The sequence below is a fragment of the Alexandromys fortis genome, unplaced genomic scaffold (assembly GCF_014885135.2).
Source record: "Alexandromys fortis isolate MF-2015 unplaced genomic scaffold, M_Fortis_MF-2015_v1.1 scaffold_3, whole genome shotgun sequence".
Taxonomy (NCBI): Eukaryota; Metazoa; Chordata; class Mammalia; order Rodentia; family Cricetidae; genus Alexandromys; species Alexandromys fortis.
The window spans coordinates 20,539,740-20,551,827 of NW_026067909.1; the positions used below are offsets into that span (position 1 = coordinate 20,539,740).

The following is a 12,088-nucleotide window of genomic DNA, read 5'->3' on the forward strand; positions in this document are numbered from 1 at the left end:
CTGGTGGCGTGGTATTTGGAGGGTTGGTTAGCTGGGCATTATTTCAGGATTTTCCCATCACAACTACCTAGAAAAATCCAAATAGAGATGTTTAAACAAGACTGCTGGGTCTGTAAAAACCTTGACAACATCTAGCTGAGGCGTGTCAGCCCCAGACCTCAGATGTGCTCTTCTCTCCCCCCTTTTTTTTCTCTCACAAGGGAGGCAAACTTCTTTTTACTGTATATATAGAAGGTCGGTTTTTTGTTTTGTTTTTATTGATATTTATTGAGTTCTACAGTTTTCTCTGCTCCCCTCCCTGCCTCTCCCCTCCAACCTTCAACCCTCCCCCAAGGTCCCCATGCTCCCAATTTACTCAGATCTTGTCTTTTTCTACTTTCCATGTAGATTAGATCTATGTAAGTCTCTCTTAGCATCCACATTGCTGTCTAAGTTCTCTGGGATTGTGGTTTGTAGGCTGGCTTTCTTTGCTTTATGTTTAAAAACCACCTATGAGTGAGTACATGTGATAATTGTCTTTCTGTGTCTGGGTTACCTCACTCAAAATGTTTTTTAGCTCCATCCATTTTCCTGCAAAATTCAACTTTTTCTGCTGTGTAGTACTCCATTGTGTAAATGTACCACATTTTTCTTATCCATTGTTCGATCGAGGGGCATTTAAGTTGTTTCCAGATTCTGGCTATGACAAACAAAGCTGCTATGAACATAGTTGAGCACAAGTCCTTGTGGCATGATTGAGCATCCTTTGGATATATGCCCAAAAGTGGTATTACTGGGTCTTGAGGAAGGTTGTTTCCTAATTTGCTGAGAAATCACCACACTGACATCCAAAGGGATTGTACCAGCTTGCATTCCCACCAGCAATGCAGGTGTGGTCCCTTTTCCCCACAATCTTTCTAGCATAAGTTGCCATCAGTGTTTTTGATCTTGGTCATTCTTACAAGTGTAAGATGGAATCTCAGAGTTGTTTTGATTTACATTTCTCTGATGACTAAGGATGTTGAACATTTCCTTAAGTGTCTTTCAGTCATTTTAAATTCCTCTGTTGAGAGTTCTCTGTTTAGGTCTATATTCCATTTTTTTTATTGGATTATGTGATCTTTTGGTGTCCAATTTCTTGAGTTCTTTGTATATTTTGGAGATCAGACCTCTGTCTGATGTGGGGTTGGTGAAGATTTTTTTCCATTCTATAGGCTGTTGTTTTGTCTTGTTGATCATGTTCTTTGCTTTACAGAAGCTTTTCAGTTTCGGGAAGTCCCACTTATTAATTGTTTCTCTGTGTCTGTGCTGCTGGGCTTCTATTTAGGAAGTTGTTCCCTGTGCCAATGCGTTCAAGTGTATTTCCCACTTTCTCTTCTATGAGTTTTGTGCATGGTGATAGATATGGGTCTATTTTCATTCTTCTACATGTTGATAGTCAGTTATGCCAGCACCACTTGTTAAATATGCTTTCTTTTTTCCATTTGATATTTTTTGCTTCTTTATCAAAGATCAGGTGTTAGAAGATTATATGGATTGATATCCGGGTCTTCTATTCAGTTCCATTGGTCCTCCTGTCTGTTCTTATGCCAATACCAGGCTGTTTTCAGTACTGTAGCTCTGTAGTAGAGTTTGAAGTCAGGGATTGTGATGCCTCCAGAAGTTCTTTTATTGTACAGGATTGTTTTGGCTATCCTGAGTTTTCCATATGAAGTTGAGTACCATTCTTTCGAGGTCTTTAAAGAATTTTGCTGGGATTTTGATGGGCATTGGTTGAATCTGTTTCTCTCACTCTCTTGAAAAAGGCAATCTAGGTAGGTGGTGGTAGCGAATGTCCTTAATCCCAGCACTCGGGAGGCAGAGGCAGGTGTATCTCTGTGAGTTCAAAGCCATCCTGGTCTACAGAGAAAGTTTCAGGACAGGTTCCAAAACTACACAGAGAAACCCTATCTCGGAAAAAAGAAAAAAGGCAATCTGGAATCCCTCTCTAATTTGTCTTTGCAAACCCTAAACCAAGGTAATCTTTTCTTTTGAAGTTACAATAAACCCATGTTCCCCTTCTTATGATGAATTTAATATGAAAACCTGGATTATCTAACTAGCCTTATGGTACTTTTAAATTAAAAGCATGCAAGGAAAGTACAGCTGTGAAATGTGTGTTGGGTGGGATAGAACCAGCCTATCAGGGGTATATTTAATCCAGAGCTGATTCTTAGAGTTTGAAAGGGGTCAGAGCCAAGTCAATTTCTCAAGTATCTATAACTGCTATTGAGGTGACATGCAAAGTCTATATCATGTGAAGAGTTTGCAAATGTTGAGGGTGTGTTGTGTGATCACTGGGAATCACACTCAGGGCAGCTTACATTCTCGGCCTTGCCATCTTTTTCCAGTATTTTGTAACTATTTCTGACATTCAAATTGATGGCATCTATAAAAATAAAGCAAAAACTCTACAAGAGAAATTGTTAATCCCCCTGATCGAGAATAAGATCACTACCACAATTTGAAGCAAGTTTTAATTAAATACTGGCCAAGTGGGTGGACTCTGGTTAGGTTCATACACAGGTTCCTGGGAAATGGCTCAGAATCACAGTTGACAGCGGTTTAAGAAGGAAAACCCATAGTTCACCGCATTTTTCATCATGGGTAAGCATACATTCTGATGTACCTGTAGGCTACATCCAATCAATGGCAAGCGTACCTCTGATGCATAATCTGCCTGTGAACTTCCTGCCCACATGTGTTCAAGCACATCTGATGCAGATGGGTCCGACAAACTTGTTAAGGGGAGTGAAAACATGTGGTTTGCTATCTCCCATAAACAACAGCCTCCAGCATTTCAGGAACTCTCTGTCCTCGGGCAAGGGGCTTGCAGACCAGAGGCATTTTTGTTTCATGGCTCTCTTCGGCATAGTAATTAAAACTTAAAATAAGCTAAATTAAAATAAAATAAGGTCACATCTTGACCTTATAAAATTTGCTTCCTTCAAAATACCAGTATATGTGTATATAATCATTGCAATGTTGTTCTACATCATCACATCTGGGGCATGGGTGATCTACTGAGCTGGTGTCGTGCCCATCCGGTCAATGGTGTGCCTTAATAAAGCTCACAATTGTAACTACCATGAATTTCAAACTCAAAAATTCATGAGCTGAATTGGGGCTGTAGCTCAGTGTTAGAGCACCACCTAGCATGCATGAAGCTCTAGTTCAATCCTCATTAAAGTATTCTTTGAATTTAACTAAAAAAAAAATCATTAAGCAGGCGGATCTCTGAGTTCGAGGTGAGCCTGGTACCAAGAGTGAGCTTGAGGACAGCCAGGGCTCCACAGAGAAATCCTGTCTCAAAACAAGAACAAACACAAGTATTTTTAATACAGAGAAGCAAATTGCAGGATAATTTAAAAAAGAAAACAAAAACTCACTTGAGCTGTAATCCTTCCCAGGTAGTCCTTGCATCATCGCTTTTGTGAGGCTTGTGAATACCCAGTCTTTAGCTGAACTTACCTGCTTTATGACTATGAAGCAGTATTTTCTCATAATTATACAGGTTAAAAGGCTTTCTCAGCCGTGGCCGAAATAGCTCAGTTGGGAGAGCGTTAGACTGAAGATCTAAAGGTCCCTGGTTCAATCCCGGGTTTCGGCAGTGATTTTATACGGTTTCACCCGGACTACGACTCACGTTTAGCAGATCTATGTATGTCGTTAACTGAGCTGCCTCTTACACTAATATCATGTGTTCCTGTGTTCGTTTTTGTATAGTGTAGAGTTAGCGTGCCCTGACTTGTACTCAACTAAGCCCCTTCTCGGAAGAGTGTGGTATACGGCGTATGTTCAGCTGGGATAACAATAACCAAAACCCGCAGACAGATGGTGGATCGAGTCCGGGGGAATGAAGGGATCCTTTTCCGGTTCAGGTCACACTAGCGTTATCAGGCCAAATACAGCACACCTAAATAAAGGTGAATTTCAGAGACATAACCCTTTAGAATAATCGTTGTCCCAAATTTTGCACGGAAAATACAAATGTCGTCGTTTCCGTGGAATATATGCACTATATTTTCTTCTGCTACATTGAAAACCTCTATTATACAGCCTTCTGCCCTCCGACTTCACCTTGTACCCAGACCTCAAGCACTCAAGATGAACTGAGTTTAAGAGGGAGAACTAGCTGAGCCTCACTGCGTCACAGCTTTTACAAGTATATCTGTATCTTTGACCTGATTGGGTCACACCGCCACCCCCACCCCCGCTTCATTTCCCTCCCCACAGACTCCATACCTGCCCAGGCCTCTAGAGGCTGGCACAGTTCTGAACTGCGGTGGGAAAGAAGAGTTTCTGAAGGCTTTGGAATGGATTTTAATACCAAATCCACGAGTCAGCCGCTGGAGAAGGCAACGGAGCAAAGCTCAGAGGAGTCAATAGAGCTTTCTATGTGGACAGGTGCCGGGCTGAGCCAGGCGCGGACACCACTGAGATCCAAGTCTCACATTCTAAGGAGTTACACTACGGTAAGACCAACAACAACAACAACAACAAAACCAGCAACTTTCTGCACACCGACTCTTGCTCTTTTGTTAATCGCCAAGAGGCTAGATGATGCGGGGCTTCATCCATCACGTCAGTAAATTCTTGAGAGGAAGGGTGTGCTTTGGTGAGAGACTTGAAACTCCAGGGATGACCAAACACTAGAACAAACCAAAATGATCATCTAACAAACTGCGCAGTTCAAACTAGGAAGGATGGGTGTCACGTGGGCTATGAGTAGTTTTAGGTGCCGAATTGGACAACAGTGCCGGGTTATTGGTTTATTTGGTTAAACACCAATATAGATGATGTTATTATGGTGTGCGTGCATGTGTGCGTACGTGCATGCGTGTGCAGGTAAAGGTGCTTGTGTGCGTGTGTGTGTGTGTGTGTGCAGGTAAAGGTGCTTGTGGTCAAACCTCAGGATCTGAATTCATTCCCCAGGATCCCCTTGATGGGAGGAGAAAACTGATCCCTGAAAATAGTTCTCTGGCTTTCCCACAAGCACTGTGGGATGTGGGTTTGCCCCCCCCCCATACATAAATAAATGTAATTTTAAAAAGATGCTGTAAGTAATATGCAAATCAGCAGACTTTGAGCAAGGCCAACTAGTCTCCATATTGTAGTTTGCTCCGTGCAGTCATTTGAAACCCTTAAGAGAAAAAGTGAACTTCTAATGAGAAAGGAATTCTAAAAACTCCGACACAAAATGCCTGCCTCCCTGCCTGCCTGAATCTCTGGCTGGCTGCCCGTTGTGTTCATTTGGAATCGAGACTGGTTCATCACATCAAAGCTCTCACAGATACTAAGTCTGTCACACTGCCCTATAGATTTTCTTTTTCTTTTTCATTTTTTGATTTTTCGAGTCAGGGTTTACTCTGTAGTTTTGGAACCTGCCCTGGAAGTAGCGCTTGTAGACCAGGCTGGCCTCGAACTGACAGAGATCCGTCTACCTCTGCCTCCCAAGTGCACCACCACTGCCCAGCATTTTTTTTTTTTTTTAATTTTTGGGAATAGAGTATATACGTGCAATGAAATATAATCGTATCTATCCCCGCTTCCTCCCTCCAACTCCATTCATAGCCCCCCAGCGCACCCATCCAAACTTCTCACTTCTTTCTTTTTTTCTTTGTAACTTTTTCTTTTTCCCTTAGTCTGGTGAGTTACGTGGATGGGTGTGGGAAACCTCCCAGTGGTCACATTCTCAGGGAAGTTCGATTCTCCCTCCTCCAGCAACTATCCACTGCCAATAACTCCAGTACGGTGTGGGGCCTGGAGATCATCTATCTATCTGTGAGGGGATTTGGGCTGGCTTGATTTTGTGCAGGCCTTGAGTAGGTAGCCACAGCTGCAGCGCATAGAAATGCGCTGAATTTGATAGCCAGGTCAGGTTTAAAGACAGCCACACCCCGCCTCCTCGTCCTGTGGCGCTTACATTCTTTCTGGCTCCTGTTTTGCAAGGTTCCCTAAGCGTTTGTGATGGTGGGGTTGATGTAGACGTCCTGTTTAGCTGAGCAGTCGCAGTCTCTTATTCTCAGCTCTGTGACCAGTTGCACATCTCGCCATCGACCGCTGTCCACTGCCAAAGACGCCTCCCTGCCCAAGGTTGAGCAGAGCCCAGGTCTGTCAGCACCAGGAGTTAGGGCGACTGAGGAAGTTTGGGCCCCGACAGGTTTTGAACTTAAAGCTCCCACAAGTACTTGTATTACGTTCTTAAAAATATCTGTCTCTTTTATTTTCATCTCTGACTCTAACTGTAGCCACTCAGTTTTGTTTCTCAGGAGCAACCTGACGGCTTGCTTCAGCATCTTTTATACACAGGTAAGGGGGAGGCTGGGCTCTTTAGTAAAAATGGGAATCATACACTTTTGCCCTGTCCAAGTTTCAGTCGTCCCCTCCTCCCCCGCCCCAGCAGGAGGGAGGACACCTGTGGGAAGCACTTGGGACCCAAGCAAGAAGGGTAGAGAGGACAGCTGAGTCACCTCGCTCAACTCGCAAGGCATAGTTCAGATGCCTTTTTTATCTACCCACTCTGCCGGATGATGCTTTGCCAGCTGGGTACAGGGGGCACCCCAAAGAAGATGGCACTCCAGGGTGTGCTAGGGAGGAGACCACACCATGCCCAAGCTTGCCACTTTGGCGCAAAGTTTGAGTCCTACCTAGAAAGTTAAGAAGACAATACAATGGAAAACTCTCTACCTTTTCTTTAATCGCACGTTAGCAGGACACCCGTGCCCAAATGGTTTCCCCCCTCCCCTCTATCTTGAAGGACAAAGATTAGTCAACTAAAGACGATTTTAAATTCTTACCAGCTTGCAGATGGCACCAGAGGAATCTACACAACAGACTTTCTTAACTACCTCTATCTACTGTTAATTTCCTATGTATTTGCTTTCTATGTGTTGCTCTGGAGACATAAGGTCCTTTTCCTTTATCTTGTCACTCATCCGAAAATATTTCATTATTATTTTTTCTTGTTGAAGGTGCTATACAAACTGGAACTTTGAGCCACTTGAAGAATCACCCATCCCCTGAGTCTGTATATCTCTCGTGTCTCTGAAGTGCACGTGTTTATACACTTGCTTATTTTTCTCTTGGTTTTTTCTTTTGTTCAAAGAACGTCATCCGAGAACGCACAAAACAGGGATTATTCTTCCTCCTTTCCAGGTGCTTGGGGATAAGGAACGAACCGAAAGGGAGGTGCAAGGGAGGAGCACCCACCAGCAAAGGCCCAGAGGGCCGAAAGGTTGTGGCAGGGTCTGCTATAAAAATAAAATATTGTGGTATCAGAGAAGATGGGAGTGTTGAGCAGCGTACCGAGGGTTGGAGTTGCGCGTGCGCAAGGTTGGCCCTGGGCGGGGCCGGGGGTTAAATTGGGAGGGTTTATTCCGACTCCAGGCCTGCCAAGGCGGCTTTCTTCGGCTGTTGTGGTTTGTGCATGTATTTTTTGAGTTGGGCACTCGGGATGGGGAATTGAAAGTCATCTGGTGGATGAAAGGGCAGTCTGACAGCAGTAACCAGTGGTTTCAGCCTATTTTTTTTTTCTGGGTTTAGGGGAACAAACACGTAGTGTGGCAATTGTTAGCGGGTGGCTTTTGTTCCCGCCACATACTTTTGCAGAACTCGGGGTTCACGGCTAAAAGAACAAGGCTTAAATGAAAGAGGGAGTGTTTAAGAAATCTGTATCCAGATGGTAAGCAACTGAATCATTACATTTTATAATCCATTTTGCTTTCCTCTCACTCTCACGTGATCTGTGCCCAGCTATTGTGTTAAACACAAAAGGGTCAAATAATTTTATGTAAGAGTACATTCCAGAGAAGCGGTAAGAGTCTTCAAATACTGAACCAGAGCAACGTCTCGTGAGCCCGGATAGCTCAGTCGGTAGAGCATCAGACTTTTAATCTGAGGGTCCAGGGTTCAAGTCCCTGTTCGGGCGCTAGTGTTTTCTTTTAAAAAATTACTAGGATTACTCATTTTAGGGTATCAGACATCATGTCATTTAAAAAAGAAAAAAAAAATGCAAAAATCCTGGCGAGCACACCACAAGCCTCGTGGCTACTTGGGAAGGAACTCGAAAGTTTCGGAGACACAGCCACTGTCCCTCGGCCCCACGGGTGGCTGTCTCGGGTTTGCCTACATCGTCCCAGCCTGCTTTTAGGAAAAGACGCATCTCTGGGAACTGAAACCCCACATAGAGCAGCTTTCCTCTTCACACCAGCTCAAACGTCCCCTGCCCCGAAGCGTGCCCATGCTTACCGCGAGATGTTGAAATCGAGGCAGAGTTGTTTGTTAGTGGAAGAAAGGGGTCATCGTAATGGAGAGTGCGTTCCTGGGCTGGGGCAGATCCGAGAAGCCAGCGCACACCTACGATAAATTCATACACTCTCATTCACATTCTTGCAGGGTTTTTAAGAAATTAACTGGTAAACACAAGAAGTTTGGGTACAAGTTCCCCGAGATGAAGCAATTTTCCCTGGGAGGAGAAACCATCCTTTGCTTAACAAATATCGAGTCTCCCTTGGTTCAGGTGGTACACGGAATGAAGTCGACCTCCTCCTCTCTGGATGGGGAGTTAAGTAAGCCGCCCGCGAAAAGCCTAGAATGTCCTGGTGAGCTAGGAAGTGCAAAGATGGAGGTGGAAATGTACCACATTTTCCTTATCCATTCTTCGGTCGAGGGGCTTTTAGGTTGTTTCCAGGTTCTGGCTATGACAAACAAAGCTGCTATGAACATAGTTGAGCACATGTCCTTGTGGCACGATTGAGCATCCTTTGGATATGTACCCAAAAGTGGTATTACTGGGTCTTGAGGAAGGTTGTTTCCTAATTTGCTGAGAAATCGCCATACTGACATCCAAAAGGGCTGTACCAGCTTGCATTCCCACCAGCAAAGCAGGCGTGGTCCCTTTTCCCTACAACCTCTCCAGCATAAGTTGCCATCAGTGTTTTTGATCTTGGTCATTCTTACAGGTGTAAGATGGAATCTCAGAGTTGTTTTGATTTGCATTTCTCTGACGACTAAGGATGTTGAGCATTTCCTTAAGTGTCTTTCAGCCATTTTAGATTCCTCTGTTATACAATGGAGTACTACACAGCGGAAAAAAAATAACGACAGCTTGAATTTTGCAGGAAAATGGATGGAGCTAGAAAACATTATTTTGAGTGAGGTAACCCAGACACAGAAAGACAATTATCTTATGTACTCACTCCTAGGTGGTTTTTAAACATAAAGCAAAGAAAACCAGCCTACAAACCACAATCCCAGAGAACTTAGACAACAATGAGGACCCTAAGAGAGATTTATATAGATCTAATCTACATGGGAAGTAGAAAAAGACAAGATCTCCTGAGTATTGGGAGCATGGAGACTTTGGGGAAGGGTTGAAGGGGAGAGAGGAGAGGCAGGGAGGGGAGCAGAGAAAAATGTAGAGCTCAATAAAAATAATAATAATTAAAAAAAAGATGGAGGTGGCGCTCAAGTGAGAGGCAAGGTCTTCACCCTCCTCACAGGGATGCTTCCCCCAGGGTCCACACCGACCTCACAACGACCTCCTCTTCCTCACTAAAAGAAGCCTTCTCAGAAGTAAGGGAGTAATTATCCCGGCTTCCATCTCATAAGCCCGTCATCAAATGAGCAAATGAGATCGGAATGCACTCAAGGCTTAGAGCATAAAGGCAAGGATCAAACGAGATCGGAATGCACTCTCACAGGCTCAGAGTCTAAAGGCAAGCAGGTGGCAGGTGTATGTGGTAATTACTAAGAGCTTTTAATCTAGTGATGAAATAATAATAATAATAATAATAAACATATGTTGAAACGGGTAAGGGATCGTTTCAAAGAAACATGTACACAGTATACCTAAAATCATAGGCCCATAGCAGCGAGGGTATTTGTTAAATGAGCAGCAGTGGCCGCTCATTCAAAGAAGAGGGGCCAGCAGGGTGGATTCTGGGGAAGGGAATGGCATTCATGGTCTTCAGTTGTGTGTCCATCCAGGCGCCCACTAAACTATGAAGGATTCTTAAACATCACACAGATGACCTTGGTTAAAGTCAGTAGGTCTCAAAAACCGAAACCCAACCAAAACACAAACAACAGACATGAATGTGGGCACGAGCCTAATTAATAGTAGGGCTGCCAGGGAGGCTAGACAGGCTAAGGGGTTACAGTAATCAGAACGCAGTTCATATATGTATGAAGTTGTAGAAGTTGCACATAGGTATAAGTTGCAATATCCAACAAAAGTTATACAAAGTCATCATCGCCGAACGCGGATCTCGTGGCTGAGAAGGCACCCAGAGAAACAGCAGGTGCCTGCAGCAAATACCCAGACTCCTTTGCCTCAGGGACACCCTTGGAAAGTGCAAACTAGTCCACGCTGGGCAACTGAAACTCTTCGCTCTTCGTTCCCATCATTTCCAGGCTGGGCTGGTGCAGAGCACGGCTTCCTTCTCTTACCCCTTCTGCTGTCCGCTTTCAGCTATGGTTTGCATGCGCCCTTCTCCAAAAGGCGACACTGAGGTTGTCTCGACCCTGACCTTTCAGAACTCGGGCGGATCTGGATGACTGAGGACAAATTGGTTACTCCGTTAAGAATTAGGATCGCGTAGACTTGCTGTTAGACGTGAGAGTTGAATGGGAACTTCAGGCCTTGCCATACACACCAGGTACTCCCTTTGGGACCCTGACTAGGACTCGAGAAACCTTGTGAACTAAATGAGACGGTAACCGGGGACGCGGCAGAACAAGCCTTGGTAGGAATTAATTTTCTCGTTGTTCGGAAAACGGAAAGACTAGAAACCATACACCTCTAAAAGTGAAGGTAAAGATTCAAAACTTAGAGGTACGGTCAACCTAAATTTTTTGCTTTTTTCCTCTAAATTTCCCTTGGACTGGGTAAAAAGCCCTCATACCTCTGCTGAAATAGCTCAGTTGGGAGAGCGTTAGACTGAAGATCTAAAGGTCCCTGGTTCGATCCCGGGTTTCAGCAAGGGTATCTTTTTGTTAGTGTTTCTGTCTCTGGAGTCTGGCGTTTCTTCCCAATTCCAGTACAAATAGTCAGTATTAGTGTTGTGAAGACAAAGATCATCTCTGGGAATGTGAGACACAAACAAGCAAAGAGTCGGTGGTTTCTTTTTAGTCGTTAGAAGATGAGGTTCTAGCAGTAATAGACGGCTCAAGATCTTTTATGGTGGAAGTCAATGGACGTTTTGCCCTGGGGAAGCGGCCTTGTCAAGGTCTACCTCCCCTTCTCAGGTTCCAATAACAAACCAAAAATCGATTACATCATAGTTCATCTCGGGAAACCCATGAGCTTATTAGGGTTATTTACAGATCATGGAGAGGGGTTATGGGCAGGAGCGTCACGAAGAAGCCACCAGTTTGAATCCCACCTGGATGATGGCTTCCCCATGGCTGGGTATGTGGAGTCCCCTTCACCAATCCCCTCCAGCTGTATACTCTAGTTCCTCTCTGAGGCTACGCTTAAAATTGCATATGACCGGTGGGGAGGAGTGACTGGGAACTCAGGTGTAGATGCCACGACCCCTCCCCGGGCCCCTCTTCTAGGAGAACATCAGCAGTCAACAAGCTCAGCTGTGATAGTCTTTCGCAAGTAGGTAAAGCTGAACTCACGGAGATGGCGGTTTGGCTCCGAAAATAGCTTGAACATGTGTCTGCCGTACCAGCTGTTGTTCGTCTTGGTCTGTCCCCCAACCACCACCCCATATTGTCCCTTTGCTAAGCCTGCAAGTTTCAGTGACCGACTTGACAGTCCTGAAAGCATTTGCCTCCACAGCCAAGTCTCCTAAATCAGGGCCCGTCAGAGAGCACTGGGAATCTGGCTAAGAAAGTGTTCCTACCTCGCTTTCCAAGCTTCGCCTTTCATAAGAGGTATCAGAACTCATTCTTCGTGATGGCAGGGTAGATGTGTGATGTTTCTGGTTATATACTTATGGATATTTCTTCTTCTTTTTTTTTTATTGAGAATAGGAAAAAAAAAGTTTCCGCCTCCTCCCAGCCTCCCATTTCCCTCCCCCTCCCCCCACTCCTCTCCCCCTCCCCCCACTCCTCTCCC

At 44.6% G+C, this 12,088-nt stretch overlaps 3 non-coding genes across 3 annotated transcripts; all 3 read left to right on the forward strand.

The window, feature by feature from the left end:
- The first annotated feature begins 3,555 nt into the window (after positions 1-3,555).
- Trnaf-gaa (transfer RNA phenylalanine (anticodon GAA)) lies at positions 3,556-3,628 on the forward strand. Its single transcript has one exon. It is a non-coding gene; the product is annotated as a tRNA-Phe (tRNA).
- Positions 3,629-7,875: 4,247 nt separating this feature from the next.
- Trnak-uuu (transfer RNA lysine (anticodon UUU)) lies at positions 7,876-7,948 on the forward strand. Its single transcript has one exon. It is a non-coding gene; the product is annotated as a tRNA-Lys (tRNA).
- A 2,981-nt stretch (positions 7,949-10,929) lies between these two features.
- On the forward strand, positions 10,930-11,002 carry Trnaf-gaa (transfer RNA phenylalanine (anticodon GAA)). Its single transcript has one exon. It is a non-coding gene; the product is annotated as a tRNA-Phe (tRNA).
- The last annotated feature ends 1,086 nt before the right edge of the window (positions 11,003-12,088 follow it).